The sequence below is a fragment of the Peromyscus leucopus genome, chromosome 8b, assembly GCF_004664715.2.
Source record: "Peromyscus leucopus breed LL Stock chromosome 8b, UCI_PerLeu_2.1, whole genome shotgun sequence".
Classification (NCBI taxonomy): domain Eukaryota; kingdom Metazoa; phylum Chordata; class Mammalia; order Rodentia; family Cricetidae; genus Peromyscus; species Peromyscus leucopus.
In genome coordinates this window covers 22,516,163-22,536,729 of record NC_051086.1, presented here as the reverse complement: position 1 = coordinate 22,536,729, position 20,567 = coordinate 22,516,163, and the positions used below count along the sequence as shown (strand labels likewise).

At 42.9% G+C, this 20,567-nt stretch overlaps 1 pseudogene; it reads right to left on the bottom strand.

Annotated features, from left to right (window-relative positions):
• Positions 1-18,899: 18,899 nt before the first annotated feature.
• On the bottom strand, positions 18,900-19,401 carry LOC114695571 (annotated as a pseudogene).
• Positions 19,402-20,567: the final 1,166 nt, after the last annotated feature.

The following is a 20,567-nucleotide window of genomic DNA, read 5'->3' as shown; positions in this document are numbered from 1 at the left end:
TCCAGCAACTGGTGGAAACAGATGGAGACCCACAACCAAACATTCGGCTGAGCTCCAGGGAATCCTGCTGAAAAGAGGGAGGAAGAATTGTAAGAGTCAGAAGGGTCAAGGACATCACAAGAAAAACCACAGAATCAACTAACCTGGGCTCATAGGTGCTCACAGAGTCTGAATCAACAACCAGGGAGTCTGCATGGGACTAATCTAGTCCCTCTACATGTATGTGACAAGTTGTGTAGCTTGGTCTATTTGTGGGACAAATAGAATCAGAGGCTATCCCTAAGGCTTTGGCTGGCTTTGGGGACCCTACTCCTCATACTGGGTCACCTTGCCCAGCCTTCATACAGGGGAGGGGCCTAGTCCTACCGCAACTAGATATGCCATGTCTGTCGATACCCACAGGAGGTCTGCCCCTTTCTGAATAGAAACAGAGGGGAGGTGGGAGAGAAATCAGGAGGAGAAGAGGGAGACAAAACTGAGGTTGGGATGTAAAATTTTAAAAAATCTAAAAAAAAAGTGTCAGGGATTAGGCAAATATCTACTTTCCAAGGCCAGGAAGATGGTTCAGTAGTTAAGAATACTTGTTGCTCTTCCTGCAGACTCAGGTTTGGTTCCCAGTACCTGTACAGAGTGACTTATAACTGGCTTTTACTCCAGTACCAGGGGATCCAACACTTTCTCATCCTGGGGGTTCCTATTGTGTTACGCTCAGATTGCAGAGACCTCCAAAAGACCAACACAGAGACTGAATCTCACAGAAACTGAATCCCGATATAAAAGCAAAGAGCCTTTATAATCTTCAAGCTCTGGGGCTTGGTCTCTCTGTCTGTCCAATACAGTGGTGGGACTAGAGAGCCCTGCGCTCAGATGGGGAAGAGTTTTTATCATAGCAGAGGTTGGGGTGAGGGGATTTCCAGGGTTCAGGACCCTGATTGGCTGACATTTGTCTAGGGGTATCTGTAAAACAAAAAAAAGGTGTGTGCTAGGCTCAGGGACATCTAGCCACCTTATCTAATGGTTGGAATGTCTGGGATGTCAGGTACTTCCCCTTAGATGTAGGCCCTTCCTGGGTGGGGTCAGCTTATGGCTTTTCCTGGGTCTGGGGTGTTGCCTGCCAGTAAGCCTGTCACAGAAGCTGTGTCTGGTCAAGCTGTTTTGGGGGCCCCTCTACAATTACATGCTATGCTCTTAAACACAGGCAGACACATCCACATGCCCATAAATAAATTATCCCAAAACAGAACAAAACAAAACCTCTCATGGCTTTCTTCATGTTATGCCCAATTTCCTTCATAATCTTAAGAGGCAGGTTGAATATTCTTACCTGAGATGTTTGGTGTTTCAAACAATTCTCTTTTCCACGTTCTATGTGGAGATGTGTTGAGATGGATTTCAGGCAAAAAAGCATTTAGTAATTCCGGCCATTTTCAGCAGAAGAAGCTGGAACAGGACATCAGTCCACAGAACAAAAGGAAATTCTAAAATGTATAGACTTTAGAAGGAAGGGTTCTGAGCTTAGAGGGGTGGGGCCTCTGAGTTTAGGTAGGAGGAGTCTCTAAGAGGGCCTCTGAGTTTAGCATGTTGGTAAAGGTACTAGACAGGATATGAGGCAGTAACTCAGGAAGCTGTTCCTATTGTCACAACCTACCTAGTGTTACTCTATGCTCTAGGAACCTAGTGGCTCTTGGAAGCTGGTAAATAGGGTCTACAGGAGGCTGATTCTATCTACAGTTTCACATCTATGAGCTAACACTTGGGACTAGAATTGTGGGTTTCAGATTATGTTTCTTGATTTTAAAATCATTATGTATACGTCAATAAGGTAGCTTGGAAATAAGACCCAAGTCCAGAAACAAAATTAATTGTGTTTATATACACACAGGCTGAAGGTAACTTTATGCAAATATTTCAAGTATGTTTCTGCATGAAAGATTTCTGTGTGTGTGGAATTTTTCCATTGTGCTTTGTTGTTTTTGACATTCAAAATATTTTATATATTTAGGGGCATTCTAAAATTTGGATTTTTCTATGTGGGATCTGTGAGACCAAAATGAGCCATCTTAGAAATAAGACCAAAATGCTTTCACCCTAAAATTAAGGCCTAAGATTTCTCCTTTTGAGAACAGGCCAGAAGTTACTGAGACCAGTCAGTTCAGAATCCAGAAACCAGGAAGTGTAAAAGTACAGAGTCACAAGGTAGTCAGGAGGTAATGGCTGCCGGACTATGGAATGTCCTCTCCCTGGCCCCCTAGGCAACTGCTTGACCATAGAATGTCCCAACCCTAGTTTCCATAGTGACTGTGTAATCACCAGATGCCCCCATCTGGGGGCAGCCAATGAAAAATGGTGGTGGGCAACTACTTCCTTAGAAGGAAAATTGAATTGTGATTTCTGGAATTCCTAGACACAAGCCAATCAGAATTGTACCTGTACTAGCACCCCTAAATGATGTAACCTTGTGACTTTTCCCTTTAAAAACTGAGCTTGCAGACAGGTGGGCGCTTCCTCCAGCCTCCACTGCGTTGGATGTATTGGACGAAGTCCCTGCCTAGGCTTGTATTGCTTTTGGATATCCAGAATTAAACCTTGCTTTTGCATTCTGGCATGCTCGTCTTTGGTGGTCTCTCTGGGGGTCACGATCTGGGCACAACAGGATCTTTAAACAGTGTGATTCTGTTTTTCAGTTGTAGAAGTTGGGGCTTGTGGCAGATGAGATACAGTGAGATTTCATAACTCTTCTTCTCATTGTTCAGCTGGACATGAGGCATTGTGTAACTGGACATGGGGCAGCATGTAGTTTTGTGAGGCTTTCAGCTGAGTACAGACACCAAAAGATACAACACCCAGACTTTTAAGAGTGCTCAACTGCAGACATGTGAAAGAGACAGTGGAGATTTCAGAGACTACAATTGTGAGGTGTTGATGTCTGTCCCCACCCCACAACCAGCCCATAGCACACCGCAATACTCTGACCCTCAAGCAGAAAGGTAGACTGCATTACAAGGCTTTTGAAGTGCCTTCTGAGTTCCTCCAGCAATAATTTTCAGCAATACAAACACTTTTTTCTTTATTTTCCTCAACATTTTTTCCTATTACCTTTAGAAATAGAAAAATTTTGTCCTGATGGAGATCCAGGCCAAGGAGCCAGAAAAAAAAGTGATACATACACAATGAGCTAGATGAGAACTCCAGGCTCCTCCACCTGTCTCTCTTCTCCCAAAGAAGGAATACCAAGATGTTCATGGAGGCCCACTCCCACCACAAATACGTCCTGCTGTAGAGATGCATCTGTAATAAAAATAATCAGGACAGCAATAACAGCGATGCATTTTATTGACTAGCCTCATGCCTAGTACTTTGTCCTGCACAGCTTCCTTTCTTCTGTTTTATCATAGGCAGCAATGTAGGTTTGAAGAGAAGAGGAGACATCTCAAGGTCACCCAAAGATGCAGCAAAAGCACCAACTGGAATTTGGTCCTTTAGCAAAGAAACCGAAATAACAAGCACTGAGATCACACACTGGGTAGTCACCAGAGAACAGGCATTTGTAGGCAATAAGTCAATGGCCCCTGCTAGGACATTTGCATAGTGCTGTTATTTTCAGTCTTCTTGTCCATCCGCCATGGGATGGGAGGGATGAGTATCTCTTGGTGGGATTGACACCCAGGTAAACAAGTGCAAGGAACTCTGATTACTGTTCTTCTTGAAGTAGAAGGAAGAGGCAACTGAAGAAGCATACACTCAAGAAGAGCTGTTTTCCTCCAAGGGGCTTTCTTGGTCCACTCTCCCCTGCAGGGACATCCTGGGGTTATAGGATCCTGTTTCTAAAATAATGCATGGAGAGGCCAATGAGGACCCACAGTTATTTGTCCTACCACCGGTGATGTCATTGGGGTGGACTTGTTGGGGGATCACTTTACATATAGCAAACCACTTTGAAAGCAGTGGAGTGGGGGGGGGGCTGGGAGAAGAGGAGAGAGGAGAGAGGGAAAAACTGCAGTCAGGATGTAATATATGAGAGAAGGATAAATAAAAAAGAAAAGATTGGGCTGTAGAAATTTGGGGGAATTTTCTTGATTAATGACTGATGGGGGAAGGGGCCAGTCCATTGTGCATGGTGCCATCCTTGGGCTTGTAGTCTTGGGTTTTAGAAGAAAGCAGGCTGAGCAAGCCACATGGAACAGCCAGTAAGCAGCACTCCTCCATGGCCTCTGCATCAGCTCCTGACTCCTGGCTCGTGTCTTATTGAGTTCCTGTCCTGACATCCCTCAGTGATGAGCAGTGTTGTGGAAGCATAAGCCAACTTTCCTCCCAAAGTTGCTTTTGGTCACAGTTTCATCACAGCAATGGTAACCCTAACCAGCACACTGATATATGTTGTTCTAGGAAGTCTTTCAAAGACCATTTGTTAGTATTCTGACCTGACCCTTGGCACCACCCTGCATCCTGATGCAAAAGCCTCATTATAAGGAAAAACTCTGCCCCCTCCTCTTTCTCTCTTCTGCTCTGCTCTTTTCCTTTCCACCACGAGGTGCACACACCTCTCTTTCTCTCCTTTCTGTCATTTCTGTCTCTTTATCTCCTATGATAATAAACCATTTCCATGCATGGATAGAGTGCCTGGGTATAAATGACTTTCAACATGCTGCTGCTCCTGCTGCATCTCCCCAGCATGTTTGTCTGCATGCACAAGATAACCTCAGGGGTCCCCTGCACAATAATTCATGACATTGGTGCTAGTGACTTGGCAGGGGTCCTCCTGGTGCATTTCTCCTGCCTGCAAGCAGTCTGAGACATGCTAGGAGCCCTGGAACCTTCAACACTCACTTCATCCAACACCGGAATAATCAGCAAGCTCCCCGCTACCTTCCTAAGCCTCCCTTTGGCCATTTTCCCGCAACTGAAGATTTGCTCATTTCTCTCAATTGTGGTGCCGGCACTACATGTCTTTTGGGCTCATAACCCTTCTGCCCTTGTCCCTGTGTTACAGCATATGTAGTAGGACTGTGCCCACTCAATTCTGTGGCCCATAGTCTGTGATGATGGTCTGTTGGCTACCTTGTGCCATTATCGTTGGCCCTTGCTGACCTTCTGAGATGCTGGAGGTCATTCCAGTGGGCCTTATACCTCATTGTGAAAAAATGCACCTGTGACCCACCACTGCTGCCATCCCATGACTTGGGTTCCTTCCTCTGCAGCTGCCTGCACCATGCCACAGCCTGGTGGGGGGGATCCCTCTCTCCCACCCGGCTGCACTGCTACTCCATTTCCCACCCTCCACAGCACCGCTTATGAGCTCCAATGCATTAACTGAAAAGTTTCTCAGAAAAACTTTTCTCTGCCTTTTTCTCCACAGTCTATTTCCTACGCACAAATGGAAATGTATGATTGATATGGCCATCTATAATTTCTTTCTGACTGACTTTTAAATGTTTCAATTAATCTGTTCCTTTTCTGCTCAGTTTATTTTGAGAAAAAGAAATGCATGAACACATGGTCAGGTACCATATTTGATAAGGATGATCATGTGATCAGGCAATGCCATCTTAAGGGCAATCATGTGATCAAGGTGCCATGTTAAATAAGGGCAACCACATGGCCTAGCTGCCATCTTGGCTAGGGTAAAAACTGGCAGGTCATATGACCTCACTGCCATTTTTACTAAAGGCAGCATGGGCAGAGCACCCTGTGCTCAGGCTGTTGGAGATTAGGGAATCACCTCCCAATGCACATTGTTTTGTGGGCCAAGGAAAAGTCCTTGGGTCTTGGCCTGGTATTCCCCAGCTGCCTCTCTCAGGCTTGTTTATTCCTTTGTGACTGCTCATGTGGGTGGGGCCCAGAGACATATGTGCTCCCCTCCGGGGCATCAGCAGAACCACATGCAGGCAGTATCATTATATTAAGATTTTAAATTTCAATTTTTTTTATTTTTTTTTTTTATTTTTTTTTATTTTTATTTTTTTTTTTTGGTTTTTCGAGACAGGGTTTCTCTGTGTAGCTTTGCGCCTTTCCTGGGACTCACTTGGTAGCCCAGGCTGGCCTCGAACTCACAGAGATCCGCCTGCCTCTGCCTCCCAAGTGCTGGGATTAAAGGCGTGCGCCACCACCGCCCGGCTAAATTTCAAATTTTAACATTAATACAATTCTGATACACTTTGGGTCACAAGCTCAGGATTTTTAAAGGATTTTAAGTTTTCCTTGGTTACTCATTACCTGCATTTCTATGATTTGGATTTCAGTACAGACTGATAATACTAATTTATCTAAAACTTTTATTTTTTTTCCTCACTTGTCTATTCCTAAAGATGGCATTTCTCTCTCCTGGCCTTTGGACTCCTGCTCTTCTCAATTACTAAGACCATGGGCCAAAAGGTTCCAAATAAATTCATAAATTTTAACTCTCATCTCTAGTCTATATTGTAACTGGCTTGCACAAACATCGAAGCAGCAGTTGTGGATCACAGCCTGCTATGGATGTCAGCAGAGATTCTTGTCTATGTGATGGGGACCAGCCCAGCCAAATGTAATTGTTCCCTGCCTCTATAGCCAGGGCAGATAACCACATGCTTCTGACAAATGTCCCATTGCCCAGCCTTTGACTAGCCTTTCAGGCTTTTTTTAGGCCCTGACAACAATGCCCCAATACCAGCTCAGAGCAGTTACAGAAGAAAATACACCATCCCATCTTCCCTGTCCAGAATAGGCTGAAATGCTGGGTCAAAATGAAACCCCCTGGCATAGCGGACCAATTGGCTATCTAATGCCCATTGATGTTTATTAATTAAAATTGTTCTGCAATAAGATAAAACACTCGACTTTCTTTATGCAGAAACAGGGAGGTATTGTATGACTTTAAGAAATTATTATTTCTATATAAATCATTCAGGATGGAGTCTCTGGTCCACCAAGAGGATCCTTTTCCTTTTCTCAGAGGGTCCTTTTCTCAGAGTTGGGCTGTACCCTGACTCACAAACTCCTTTTCTCCTGTTCTCCTTCAGCCTTGGGATCTTTCCCCTATCACTCTCCATTGCCTTCTCAGGAGACAGCTTAAGAAATAATTATTTCCATGTAAGTCATTCAGGATTATAATCTGGCTGTACTCAAAGATCAGAACTACAGCTACAGGGCCTTACAAATGGTAATAGATTCAGATATCACTGCCAACAGCTTAAAAAATATCTCTCCTTACTCAAGGTTTATTCAGTCTTAGAAATGTGAGCCTTCCTGTCCTTGCTAACTTCATTAAGCTGTAACTAACTGGGAGACCTATATATTCAGGTTTAATTTATATATATTCTCAAACTTAATTTAATTTATGCATCTAATGGATTCTGTTCCCCCATTCCTCAAACACCTGTAGAGATCAGAGAATATGGCATTTAATATAAATGCCTTTTTATGATGGAGAAACATGTCGGCTCCTCACAGCATCCTGTGTCTTCTCCAAGAAGATAGGTAGCTGCAGAAGAACCTCCATCCAGAAGCTTATGGCAAGGCTGGCCACTCAGTGAAAAGCTGAGATCCTGTCAAGACTGTGAATAAGTGGAACAAAGGAGGATCAGTTGTCCCACATTGCAAAGTTGAGGTGGGTCAGTCTCTCCAAATTTCTACTCCACAGAAAAAAATCTGTCTGAGTTTCTGGGCCTATCAGCTGAATAAGTGCTTCCTTTGGGGGCTTCTGTACCTCCAACAACCATGGATAGACTTGGGTTTGCTGCCTAGGTAGCTGGAAAGCTGTCTCACTTCTTAAGTTTAACCTTCTCAGATCTGTTGATGTTTTATGACTAGGGTATATCAGTTTAACAGCCCCAATCCAGAGAGCTCATTAATAAGTTTCCTATTAAAATTACAGACAGCTATGCCTCATTCACAGACTTCATGGTATAGGATAGACTAGTTTCAGATATAATTCCAGAGGTTTAAAGTTTTAATTTTGATAAATGCATCTTTGATAAACTGAGAGTCCCTAAATTTCTATGGATCTTTACTCCTTTTTCTGTGATGTAAATCCATTCCAGCTGTCTTACAAATACCTACAGGTTCCTATAAAAAGTTCTGCTAAATCTATTCCAGCTGTCTTACAGATACAGGGTCCTAGGAAAGGTTCTCCTAATGTATCAAGAAACCTGGTCTGATGAAAATGTAACAGTTTCCAGAGCCATTTTTTACCTCACCCATTTTTGAACATATTTTGCAGTTTCCCTCCTCCTGCCTGGGCCAAGAGGCTCTTCAGATACACCAGCTTCTGCACCAGCTGACACCAGCTCTGAGGATGCCAACTGGGATGGATGCACCCCCACCTGCAGAGGAATGACAGATGTGATGGCTCCTGCACTCCTGAAAAACACATCATTCTTCAATTCACTGCTGCTACCACCTCTCCAGGCTCAGGTAGGCACATGCCCAGCAACTGGAACCTGGTTTTCCAAACTGTTCCAATGAAGGGCATACCTGCTCTTGTGTCTCACTCATTCACTCTTGCCTCTTCTGTACAACCAGGGCACTTCTCTGTTCCATTCTTTCTGGCAGCTATCACTCTTCCTATGGCTAGCCCAGATCATAAGGCCAATGATAGCAATCTATTTTTTCCTTCTAGCAACCTGCCCTCTCAGCTCACTTAAGAAAGAGACACCTGAGATTTTCACAGTGACACAGCTCACTCTAGGAACAGATGCCAGAGATTTTCATGATGACAGCTAACAATGCTTCTTCACTCTAGCCTCCTACCATGCATGACCACTGGCTTCCCCCCTCCCCATTTCACCCCTTGTCAGCTTGAAGTAGCATGGGGAATTCAGCATCCTTGTTCCCCCACTTGCTCCTGTAACTCACACACACACACACACACACACACACACACACACACACACACAATCAAAATGGAGGAATATCAGTATTTTGACCCACCCCTTGGCACCACCCTGTGTCCTGATGTAAAAGCCTCATTTTAAGGAAGAACTTCACTCCTTATCTCTCTTCTGCTCTCTTCCTTCCCCCACCATGAGGTGCACACACTTACCTTTCTCTCTTTCTTTTCTGTGTCTTTATCTACTATTATAATAAACCATTTCCACACAGATGTAGTGCCTGGGTATGAATGATTTTCCATGTGCTGCCACCTCTGCTTCATCTGCCCAGAATGTTTCCCTGCACGTGTGGGATACCCTCAAGCCCCCTCCTCACACAATAATTCATAACAGCAGTTCTAAGCAAATATGTTAGTATTAATATATAAGTGTTTATGTCAAACAGAGTGAAAGAATATTCCAAGATGTCATGCATAGCAAGCCACTTGTGAATTTTTAGAGCTAGGTTCATGTTTATGAGTATTTGAAGACAGAGTAATCACATTCTACAAAGAGTCTGTGGCTGGGGCATTCCAGGAAGAAGATACCTTTCTTATAAAGCTTTTAGGAATTGGATGAGGTTCAATGTCACATAGCAGAATATGACACAGATGAGATTAATCAGAGATGTCTTGAATACAAGGGAGCATGCACAGTTAACCTGACACCTCTTAGTTTATATATATTAACAAGTGTGGAATTGTACTGTTGATAGATCTTCAACTTTCAGGGACTGACGTGACATTTTAAGAAGCATCTCCAGCAGAAATGAGAAAATACATCTGAGTCATGTAGACAAGGAAGAGGAGAGAAAGAAAGTTAGAGATACAGTCAACTAGCCAATGGCAATATTAAGCACTTATTTTTTCTTCCTCCTTCTCCCCCTCTCCACTCTCTTTCCACTTCCCCTGCCCTCTTACTCTTCCCCAACCCATCCTTCCCTGCCTGCTTCTCTTCTCCTCTTTGTCCTCTTTCTTCTTCATTTTTGGGTTTTTGAGAGGTAAGTGCTCATGCTGGCTTTGATCTCTCTGTGCAGCTCAGGATGACTTTGAACTCCTGATCCCTCTGCCTCCACTTCCAAGCACTGCACAGGCTGATGAGTACTTCTTTACATGACAGGTCTCATTATTTCATTAATTTTACAAGTAACTGAAATGGTTAGTATCCCTAGTTTGTGAGGTTTATTTCTGAGGTTCAGAGATAAAGTTTGTGCTTTGTAGCAAATATAGGCAGAGTTGGTGGTGCAAACACCTGTTGCTTTGCTTTCAGATATTGTAGTTGAATGGGTGTTTATAGAACTTTAAATATACACTGTGTTAATCTTGAGGTTGCCATGACAGACTTAAAAAGTTTCACCCCACGCCCCAGTGAGTAACACCAATGATGCAATGAGCCAATCAAGATGAATTAATAAATCCAGGTTTAATCTGAGCAGAGCAAAGCATCTCCCAGGTGACTCTCGGGAAGGCAGGAGAAAAATCAGAAGAGAATATAGCAGGTATGGTGACCAGGTCTTAAGTAGCCTGTAGGCATGGTCTTGAGCAGCCCCAGGGAAGGGTTGAGTCTTGGCAGGCTTTTTAGGTGCGGGGTCTGGGGAGAGGGAGAGGTGGAGCTTCCACCTAATCATTCTGGCTTCCACCTAAACAAGAATGTTTTACATACACAACTTAAAAGAGGATAGGATTTCTGTTGGGTCCCAGCTTCAGGTAATTTCTGTCCATAACTGCAGAGAGGGTATGACAGCTGGATGGACAGAAGTATGCAACTGCTCACATGCCTACAGCAGGGCTGGGTTAGAACTCTTGTCTTTAATGGCCTACTTCTCAAAGTTCCCAAACTAGTACAACCAGTTGAGGACCAAGTATTGCTGCATACGCCAGGGCATCTCAGAATCAAACCCTAATACATTATTAACATCAAAAACACTGCAAAGTACACAACTCAGTGGAGTGTGACCTCTTTCTACATCAAGGAAGGGCTGACCATATGTATCCATGTGCAGTGGATTTCTAGGTGATCCTTGGTAGCATCTCCCTTGTTCCTCTTCCTGCCTTGAGTAACCTTATTCAAGACTATTAGTGTTAAATGTTCCCAGTACCCTGTCTAGAGTGGAAGCCACATCCTGTGGCTTACTTCTGTCCAATTGCACATTGTTTTTTAGTTCCGTGGATAAGTAAAAGAAACAGAACCCAGAAGCTGCACAGCCCTGAGCACAAGTCCTCCTATAAGTGAGACCTAGACCCCTACTCCACCCTTGTCTGCCTGATGCTCTCTGCTCCTGTGGGTTCCCAAGTCCACAAGAACAAACAGCTTGGCCATAGAGGGCAGCAAGCAGACTCAGGTCCTGCAGAGCTGGGAGGGAGCTCAGCTGTTTGGTGAATGAGTTCCTGGAACTCACATGATGTACAGTACACTGTTTGCTATGAATAATTTACCTCTGCTCACGAAAGATTAAAAAGAAACAGCAGAAGAACACTCATACGGCATGTCACCCTTTCCCCGATGTCCCAGCTCCCTTTATTTCAGAGTGCAATTTTCCCACTGATGAATCCCTCTTGGTTGAAACGAAGCTCATCAGTTTGCCATTGGACGAGGTTCTGATTTAAAGTTTTATTTTTAATATTAAAAAGATGAGCGTTTCTTTCATATCCCAGAGAAGCAATGAGTAAACAAATAAAAAATTCATTAGAGACAGGCTGCTATCGCCCTGATGAAAGTTTGATGTTAGAACGTAGCTTTCAAAAGCCTAAACTGTAGTCAGTGGGTTATTAGCTCAGCAGACATCCAAACAAGGAAAGACCAATTGCAGAATGGGCAATGTCTGTGCTTCTGGTTTCTTCAAGGATTCAAAAAGTAACTCCCAGATGGGGAGAATGGTTAGTCTGAATGGCTACAGTCATTTATGTTGAGAAAATTAAATTTCAGTGATGTTTTGGAGTCTTTACTTGCTAGCATTTGGTCCTCGATTTTACCAGTTACATCATGTGCCACTGAGCACATATATAGGAATGACAAAGTTTCAGGAAGACATAATGTGTTATGGCTCACATCAGAATGAAGTTTTCATTTGGAAAACAAGTAACCTACCTCCATCCCTCCCTTCCTTCCCTTCCATGTCTCTTTAGTTCCCTTCACATTCTCCTCCCCATCTTTCTTCTTTCCCAACTTCTAGAACATTTCATTGAGGTGCCTCTCTTTTGCGGTAACAAAGGAAAATTAATGCCACTGATCTAAACTTCCCCATGAGAGAACACCAAGGACCAATCCGAACCTGCTTTGGCATACATATACTAGGTCTTTGGACCAACTTCCCTGAAAAAAAAAAAAAAAAAAAAAAGCTTGAATCTACGTGGGCTTTCCCATTGATAGCAATATATAGTGAACTTGTCTAAGCAAGAAAATGGGAGGAATGTGAAGAGGTAACACCAGGAGGAGGAAACATAAAGTGACATGGAAGTGAGAGATGAGGAGAGAGACTAACTTGAAAACACTGGTGGAATTAGGCTTGTCTAACTTGGAGCCCTGCCCCCAGTCCCTCCCATGGGTGGGGATGGAAGCTAGAGCATCATGCTAAGTGAGACCTGTACCATTCACCAACATCCCCAGCCATCTTGTAACATTTGTTTTGAGACAGGATCTTCACTATGTCCCCCAGGCTGACCGTGAACTAGCTCTGAATGTGAAGTCAAGCAGGCCTTGAACCTAAAATTCTCCCGCCTTAGCCTCTCAAGTATCTGAAATGACAGGTCTGCACCCACGACTTGCCTTCCTCTCTCTTTTCTTGCTGCTGTTACTGAGTCAGTTCAAGCTAGGTTTTTTCCCCTTGTACCTGAAGGAACACTGTAGTGAAGTCTTTACCCCGTTTAGTACAATGAATAAATATTAATCACAATAAACCACACTTTATGTTTCTCATTTGTCAGTTTTCAATTTCTCCAAGAATTTCCTTAGAAACTCACCAGACTGCACTTACTGAGCAGTACAAAAATGGAGACCCTTGATTTACCCACATTGTGGCATGGGACTTAGCTACATTCTTTTTAAAGGCTTAATTGTATAGATGCACACACACACACACACACACACACAGACACACACACAATTTTGGGTTTATGTCTTCTCCCTGATATTTAGTGAAACAAGCCAGGCACACAAGGACAAATATTGCCCACTGTCACTCATATGGAGTCTAAATGTTTGAACTGATAGAAGAACAGGGTGGAATGGTGGGTACCAGAGGACCAGAAACTAGGGATGGCAGGAAAGAGGAATGTGGGTGAAAGAGATAGAGTGTCAGAAGAAATGAGGTTCAGCCTAGCACAGCACAATGAGGGAAGTCAACACTAAAGTGGATTTCAAAGTCGCTGAAGGAGCAATTTTTAAAATTTATTTATTTACTTTACATCCCAGTCACAGTTTCCCCTTCATCCTGTTCTCCCAACAGCCTCCCCCCTCTGTTCCGATGCCCCATTCCACTCCTCCTCCCGTTCTGTTTAGAAAAGGTCAGGTATCCAATGAGTATCAACAAAGTATGGCATATCAAAGTTGCAGTAAGACTAAGCACCTTCCCATGTATTAAGGCTGGGCAAGGTGACTCAGTCTGAGGAGTAGGGTCAAAATAAATTTTAAATGCCTCTAGAGCAAAGATTGAGAGGTGCAGGAGGTGAGAGAGATGTCAGTCAGTCCAGTTTACCCATATATACTCATATACATACACACACACACACACACACACACACACACACACATATATATATATGTATATATATATATATATATAAACATTACACTGTACTGCATTGATATACATTATCAATTAAAGGTAAAAATAATCAAAAGCAAAAGTAAAGAGATTGTTAGAGTTTTAGTTTCGTGGTAGATTGTTGGGGATACATCTCAGTTGGTAGACTGCTCACCTATTGCTCATGAGGTTCTGGGTTTATCCCCAGAACTACACAAATCAAGTGTGGTGTATGCCTGTAATCCTAACACCCAGGAGGCAGAGGCAAGATGAGCAAAAGAACAAAGTCTTCCTCAGTTATACACTTCAAGACCAACCAGGATCACATGAGAGCTTGTCTTAAAAAGCAAGCAAGCAAGAAAGGAGGAAAAGAAAATGAAACTTCAAAATTAATTTAAATATATAGACTTTCAAATCCTTTCGTCTTAATCCTGGATATAACTTTGTTACATTTACTCCTGCATTTGTGTATATGTGAGTGGGCCTACACCTGCCATAGTGTATGGAAGTCAGAGGATAACTTAAAGTTGGTTCTCTCCTTCTGTCTGTGGGTCGCAGGGAACAAACTCGGGTCACCAGACTTTGCAGAAAGCCTCTTTACCATTTGAGCATCTTGCTGGCCCAATGGTTCCCCCACTCCACTTTTTAAAACTCAGCAGGTCAGTTACATTACCTTCTAGAACCTCAGTGTCTGCTTATATACAAGGAAAGGCTGGTATCAACCTAGAACCTGGCCGTTCACAGCAGGCCCAGATCCTCTAAAATCAGAACCCTGTGGAATGCTCAGGTTCGGTCTGTAAAACTATCCCACATGGTTCCAGTATGTGGCTAGATCTGCAGCCCTCTCACCTGGATAAGATCAACATGTCCCATCTACAAATGTTAGATGCACTCAGAATACCTGAAGCCAATACTAATTCCCCAAATTCTAGGGTTCTCTGATACCTAGAGAGTGAAACAAATGCTCTTTCATATTAAGCTGCTAAATTTTGGGATAATGTGTAATATAGGGATAGTTAACTATAGAAAAGGTTTATTGTCTCTTAAGTAGTTCAGCAGTCCATTAGGAAAGTCCCAGAGATATTGTACAGGGACAGTTCTATGTGACATTGCCTGTTAAAAAAGAACAGGCTGGATTCCTGGGGAGCTCTCTAGCACTCTGCTTCTTCCTATTCCCATGGTGTCTTCATTTATCATGGTATCTCATTCCTTGTTCTCCCACTCTGTTCCTGATCCAGCTAGGACCTCCTGGTCCCCTAAGCTCTCTTTCCCCCGACCCTTGCCCTCAATTACCCCCCTCTCCCCCAGTTTGCTCATGTAGATCTCATCCATTTCTCCATCACCGTGCAATCCCTGCATCTTTCCTAGGGTCCTCTTTACTAGCTAGCCTCCCTGGAGCTGTGAGTTGTAGTCTGATTGTTCTTTGCTTTGCTTTACATCTAGTATCCACTTATGAGTGAGTATATACCATGTTTGTCTTTCTGGGTCTGGGTTACCTCACTCAGGATGATTTTTCTAGTTCCATCCATTTTCCTGAAAAACTCATGATGTCATTGTTTTTCTCTGCTGAGTAGTACTCCATTGTGTATATGCATCATATTTTCTTTATCCATTTTTCAGTTGAAGGGCATCTAGGTTGTTTCCAGATTCTGGCTATTACAAATAATGCTGCTATGAACATAGTTGAGCATGTGTCCTTGTGGTATGGTTGAGCATTCCAAGAGTGGTATAGCTGGGTCTTGGGGGAGATTAATTCCCAATTTTCTGAGAAAATGCCATACTGATTTCCAAAGTGGCTCTACACGTTTGCATCCCACCATCAGTGTATGAGTGTTTCCCTTGCTCCACATCCTCTCCAACATAAGCTGTCTTCAGTGGTTTTGATCTTAGCCATTCTGGTAGGTGTAAGATGGTATCTCAGAATCATTTTAATTTGCATTTCCCTGATGACTAAGGATGTTGAGCAATTCCTTAAATGTCTTTCAGCCATTTGAGCTTCTTCTGTTGAGAATTCTCTGTTTAGCTCTATAGCCCATTTTTTAATTTGACTGTTAGGTATTTTGATGTCTAGTTCCTTGAGTTCTTTATATATATTTAAAGATGACTCCACTATAGACTACTGGCAATGGTCAAGAGGGTGCCTGAGCTGACCTACTCTGGTGATTGGATGTCTGAACACCCTGTCATGATAGAACCCTCATCCAGTGATTGATGGAAGCAGATGCAGAGATCCATGGCCAAGCCCCAGGCAGAGCTTCAGGAGTCCAATCAATGAGAGAGAGGAGAGGTTATATGAGCAAGAGATATTGAGACCATGATTGGAAAAAGTACAGAGACAACTAGTCAAACTAGTGTAAAAACATGAACTGTGAACCAAAAGCTGAGGAGCCCCCATGGAACTGGACTAGGCCATCTGGATAAGTGAGACAGTTGTTTAGCTTGAACTGTTTAGGGAACCCCCAGGCAGTGAGACTGGGACCTGTCCTTAGTGCATGAGTTGGCTTTTTGGAACCTAGGGCCTATGCTGAGATACTTTGCTCAGCCTTGGTGCAGGGAAGAGGGGCTTGGGCCTGTCTCATCTGAATATACCAGGCTCTGCTGACTCCCCAGGGGAGACCTTGCCTTGGAGGAGGTGTGAATGGGAGGGTGGTTGGGGGGGGCTGGAGGGTGGAAGGAGGGAGGACAGGGGAATCCGTGGTTGTTATGTAAAACTAATAGAAAATCTCTTAATTAAAAAAAACAAGAGAGAGCAGGCTCATCTGGTTCTATTTCTGTCTTCTCTGAATCTTTTTTCCCTCATCTAGAAAACAGTTATGACTTTGGCTAGGTCAGAATTATAGGCAAATATAGTTCTCATGCTCTTCATTAAATACATTGTTCATATATTTAATAAAAAACAATTGCATAGTCCCAACTAGCCATCTCGTGTCACCAAATGAAGACTCCAGTACCCAGTACTAGAATTAGGTTACATCTAATTGAGTTATTTGCCAAAGGGGTGCAATGGGAATCCTCAAACAATCCAAACTGTTGTGAAGACTATAGGTTGTTCTCCCCAAACTGATAAACAAGGTCCCATTGCTAAAGACAGCACCTACACAACTCACTGATCCTGAAGAAGTTGACATGGTGCCTACATAAAACCTTCACGCCTACATGCTAGTGTCTTTGGTATGGGAAGGTACTCTGCATGCTTCCAATGGAGAAACATATACAGTAAGTTAGCCACAAACACTTTGACGTATAATCTTTCCTGCTTGCAAGATATGATAGGGCAATGGTGGCACAACACTTACAGGGTAACCAACCAATAACTAATTTGACTTAAAGCCCACTCCATGAGATGGAACCCATAACCTGAACTGCTTGGGTGAACAAGAACCAGAGATTAGGTAGCCCAGGGACTTAGGCAAAGCCAAAAGGTGCAGTGATAATATGACTCCAATTGACATTCTGCTATACTCATATATCAGTGCCTTGCTCAGCCATCATCAGAGAAGCTTTCTCCTGCAGCAGGTGGGAACAAATGCAGAAACCCACAACTAGACATTAAGCAGAGAGTGAGAAATCTTGGAACTCTCAGCCTTAAATGGGATGTTACCCTCAAATCCCTCCCCTCAAAGCTTGGGAACCCCATTGAAGAGGAAACAGTAAGAATATAAGAGCCAAAGGGAATGGAGGACACCAAGAAAACAAGGTGCTCTAAATCAATGTGAGTAAAGCTCATGTGAACTCACAGAGGCTGAAGCAGCATGCACAGGGTCTGAATGGGTCTGTACTATGTTATCTGAACTTATATGGCTTCTAGTTAGTGTTTTTATGGGATTCCTGAACATATGAGTGAGTGGGTCTCTGATTCTTGTGCCTTCTCTTGGGTTCTTTTCCTTTGGTTGGTTTGTCTTGTCCAACTTTGATGTGATGGTTTTTGTTTTATCTTATTATATTTTATTTTGTTATATTTTAAAAAATGGATGAATGAATGAATGAATGAATGAATACCTAGCAACTAGGATGAAGACAAGAATAGAACTGTCATTTATACTGCTGGGAGAGAGAAAATCAGTTTTCTCCAATGGAGGGACATTGGGTACATCAACCACTCCAGGGCAAGTCTCAGTAGCTGACCAACATATAATGGACTCCACAGGGTTTTTTTATAATGGACTCCACAGGGTTTTTTTTTTTTTTTTTTTTTTTTTTTGTGTGTGTGTGTGTGTGTGTGTGTGTGTATGATTTTATTTGGTTACACATTGGTGTTTTATTTTTCCTTTGTTTGTTTGTTTGTTTCTTTTCCTTTTGTGTGGTGTTTTACTTTTTCTTGGTTTGGGGAATTTTTTGTTGCATTTTTATTTGTTTTTCTTGAGAAAGAACTTTAAGTTGGATTGGTAGAGGGCAGGGGATCTGGAAAGACTTGAGGGAAGGGAAAATGTTTTATACATTAAAAAAAATCATAGTGTTTGTGTGTGGTGTGGTGGTGGTGGTGGTGGTGTGTCCATGAGTGCAATGCCCATGGAAGTCAGGAAAAGTTATTAACATCTCCTGGACCTCGAGTTACAGGAGATTGTGAGTAACATGCAATGGGTGCTGATAATCAAACTCTGGTCCTGTGCAGGAAGAGTAAGCTCATTTTTAATCAATGAGCCCCTACATTGTTTCATGTTTGTATGGAAACGTTGATATAAACAAGAGTCATGGGCAGGATGCTAAGGAGGCCTTCAAGGCGTTCTCACTCTTAGAAAACTCTTGGTCTAAATCTACCCTTGCAGGTGGGATGAGTTGCCTGTGAAGACATAGGATGTCCTTGGTGGTAGTAATAGGTTACTCTGAAATTGACAATGTGTTGGTGTGGAGAGGTTTCCACAGTTGAGGCCAGGCTAATCAAGAATGTGATAAGCTAGCAGTTGTCCCTGTACTTTCACACATGGAAGCAGACAAATGTTCCCACTGTGAAACTCCCACAGGGTCCCACAGGGTGGTACTACAGGTAGTTTTCATAATCTGAGAGCTGACACCTGCTAACAACCAGAATAAGCATAGGGCTCCCAATCCTCAAGGAAGCCAGTTCTATAATAACCATTGATGAGCTTGGGAAGCTTGTCTCTCTCTACTGTGGTCAATATCTTCTTCTCAGCTGAGATGATCTTGAGCCTTGAACCCATGAAACCCACATTGGAAATGGTGAGGTCATAAACGTGTATATTTTTTCTATGACTAGATATATTTATTATTTCCATGCATACCATCTTAATTAATATACCAGGTTGCATTTTCTCAGCTGGCAAAAGAGACACAAAACAACATTTTCTTGATGCTCATAGAATTAAGAGCAGTGATCTGACTCTTGTAGGATTCAGTTTCTTTATATACTTATGATACTGTCCATGTGGGGCCAGTGATACTTTATAGTGAAGAACACCTTGCTAAGTTGTTCTATCATGGAGCCTCGATCAAATTGTTTGCTTTTTTTCTTCTAATTTGGTTTTAGTTCTTTATCATGCCAAGGTTCAAGTTGAGGGGTAGGTTTCATATGTTTGTATGGAATGTCCATAGAAGGGCAGTGGCACACTATTGTCCTTTGATAGATGTCAAAGCAAGCCCTACTTTATAATTGTCATCTGGAAGGGAAGACTATGTAGATTTATGACAAGCACTAGATAAAGCTCCCTTTGGGACTGGAAATAGACGCTTTTTGATAGTCCTGCTTGACATCACCCTTTTACTGCTGCCACCATTGTATATCAAGATCCTTATCAAGTGACAGGGAAAAGGACACTGTGAGCATAAACAGACTCTAAAATCTGCTTCTAGGCTCATGGATTTTCATTTCTGGAGCTGCAAGTTCAACATGGTGCAGCTAGATGCCCACTAGCACATTGGTGGTGTGCTACAGATAGAGAGCAACTGCATGCAGGCTCTTCTGTGCCACAGAGCCTAGGGACACCTGCAGCCTCACCCTTAGGAACTGTCATCTTGCTTCAGGTGTATATTTTTGAAGAAACAGTGAAAACTATTACACACACACACACACACACAAAAAAAAAAAAAAAAAAAAAAAAAGGCCTTAATACTCAAGGGTAGGGTGAAGCTCTGAGTGTCTGGCCAGATGCTGCTGTGGTGACTCATTCTGGTCATGATTCCTGTCCTGTACTAGAATATTATTTTAAGGTGTGTTACTTCTGTTTATCTTGTATTTGCTTAACTCTGTGAAGCTGTGTTACTGTGCCTGTCTAACATACCTGATAGTTTAATAAAGATCTGAATGGCCAATAGCGAGGCAGGAGAAAGGATAGGTGGGACTGGCTGGCAGAGAGAATAAATAGAAGAAGTCTGGGAGGAGGATGGAAGGAGTAGCAGCCAGAGAAGGAGGAGGACTCCACAGGCCACATACCCAGCTACACAGCAAGTCACAGAGTAAGAGTAAGATTTATGGAAGTAAGAGAATGGGAAAAGCCCAGGAGCAAAAGGCAGATGGGATAAATTAAAGTTAAAGAAAGCTGGCTATAAACTAATCTGCAATAAGGCCAGGCATTGATAAACAAGAATAAACAACCATGGGTGATTTATTTGGGAGCTGGGTTATGGGGCCCCCAAAGAGAAAAAGAGCCAAAAACCAAACAACTACACTGTCCTGTTGCCTTTTTATTTTTTCTTCTTCTTCTTCCTTTTTCCCCCACAGGGCAGTGTTGGAGCTTTGTTGATGAGTGGAGGATGGACAAAGAACACAGCAATAGATGGGTATGGAGCAGGTATGGAGTTAGGGCACTGCCGAGCAGTCCAGTGCTCCTAAATGACTGTTTACTTCATTGTCCAGGTTTGTGGTTCACCTCCTTTAGGACTCAGAATTTTCTACCTTGGCCGCAGCAACCTCCCAAGGACAAGTTTTGAGTATGCTCTGGGTTAGGGTTCCAGAGTATCTTCAAAATATGTTATATTCCTGTATGAAATGTCTTTATGAAGCCCAGTGTCATGCACAATGATGA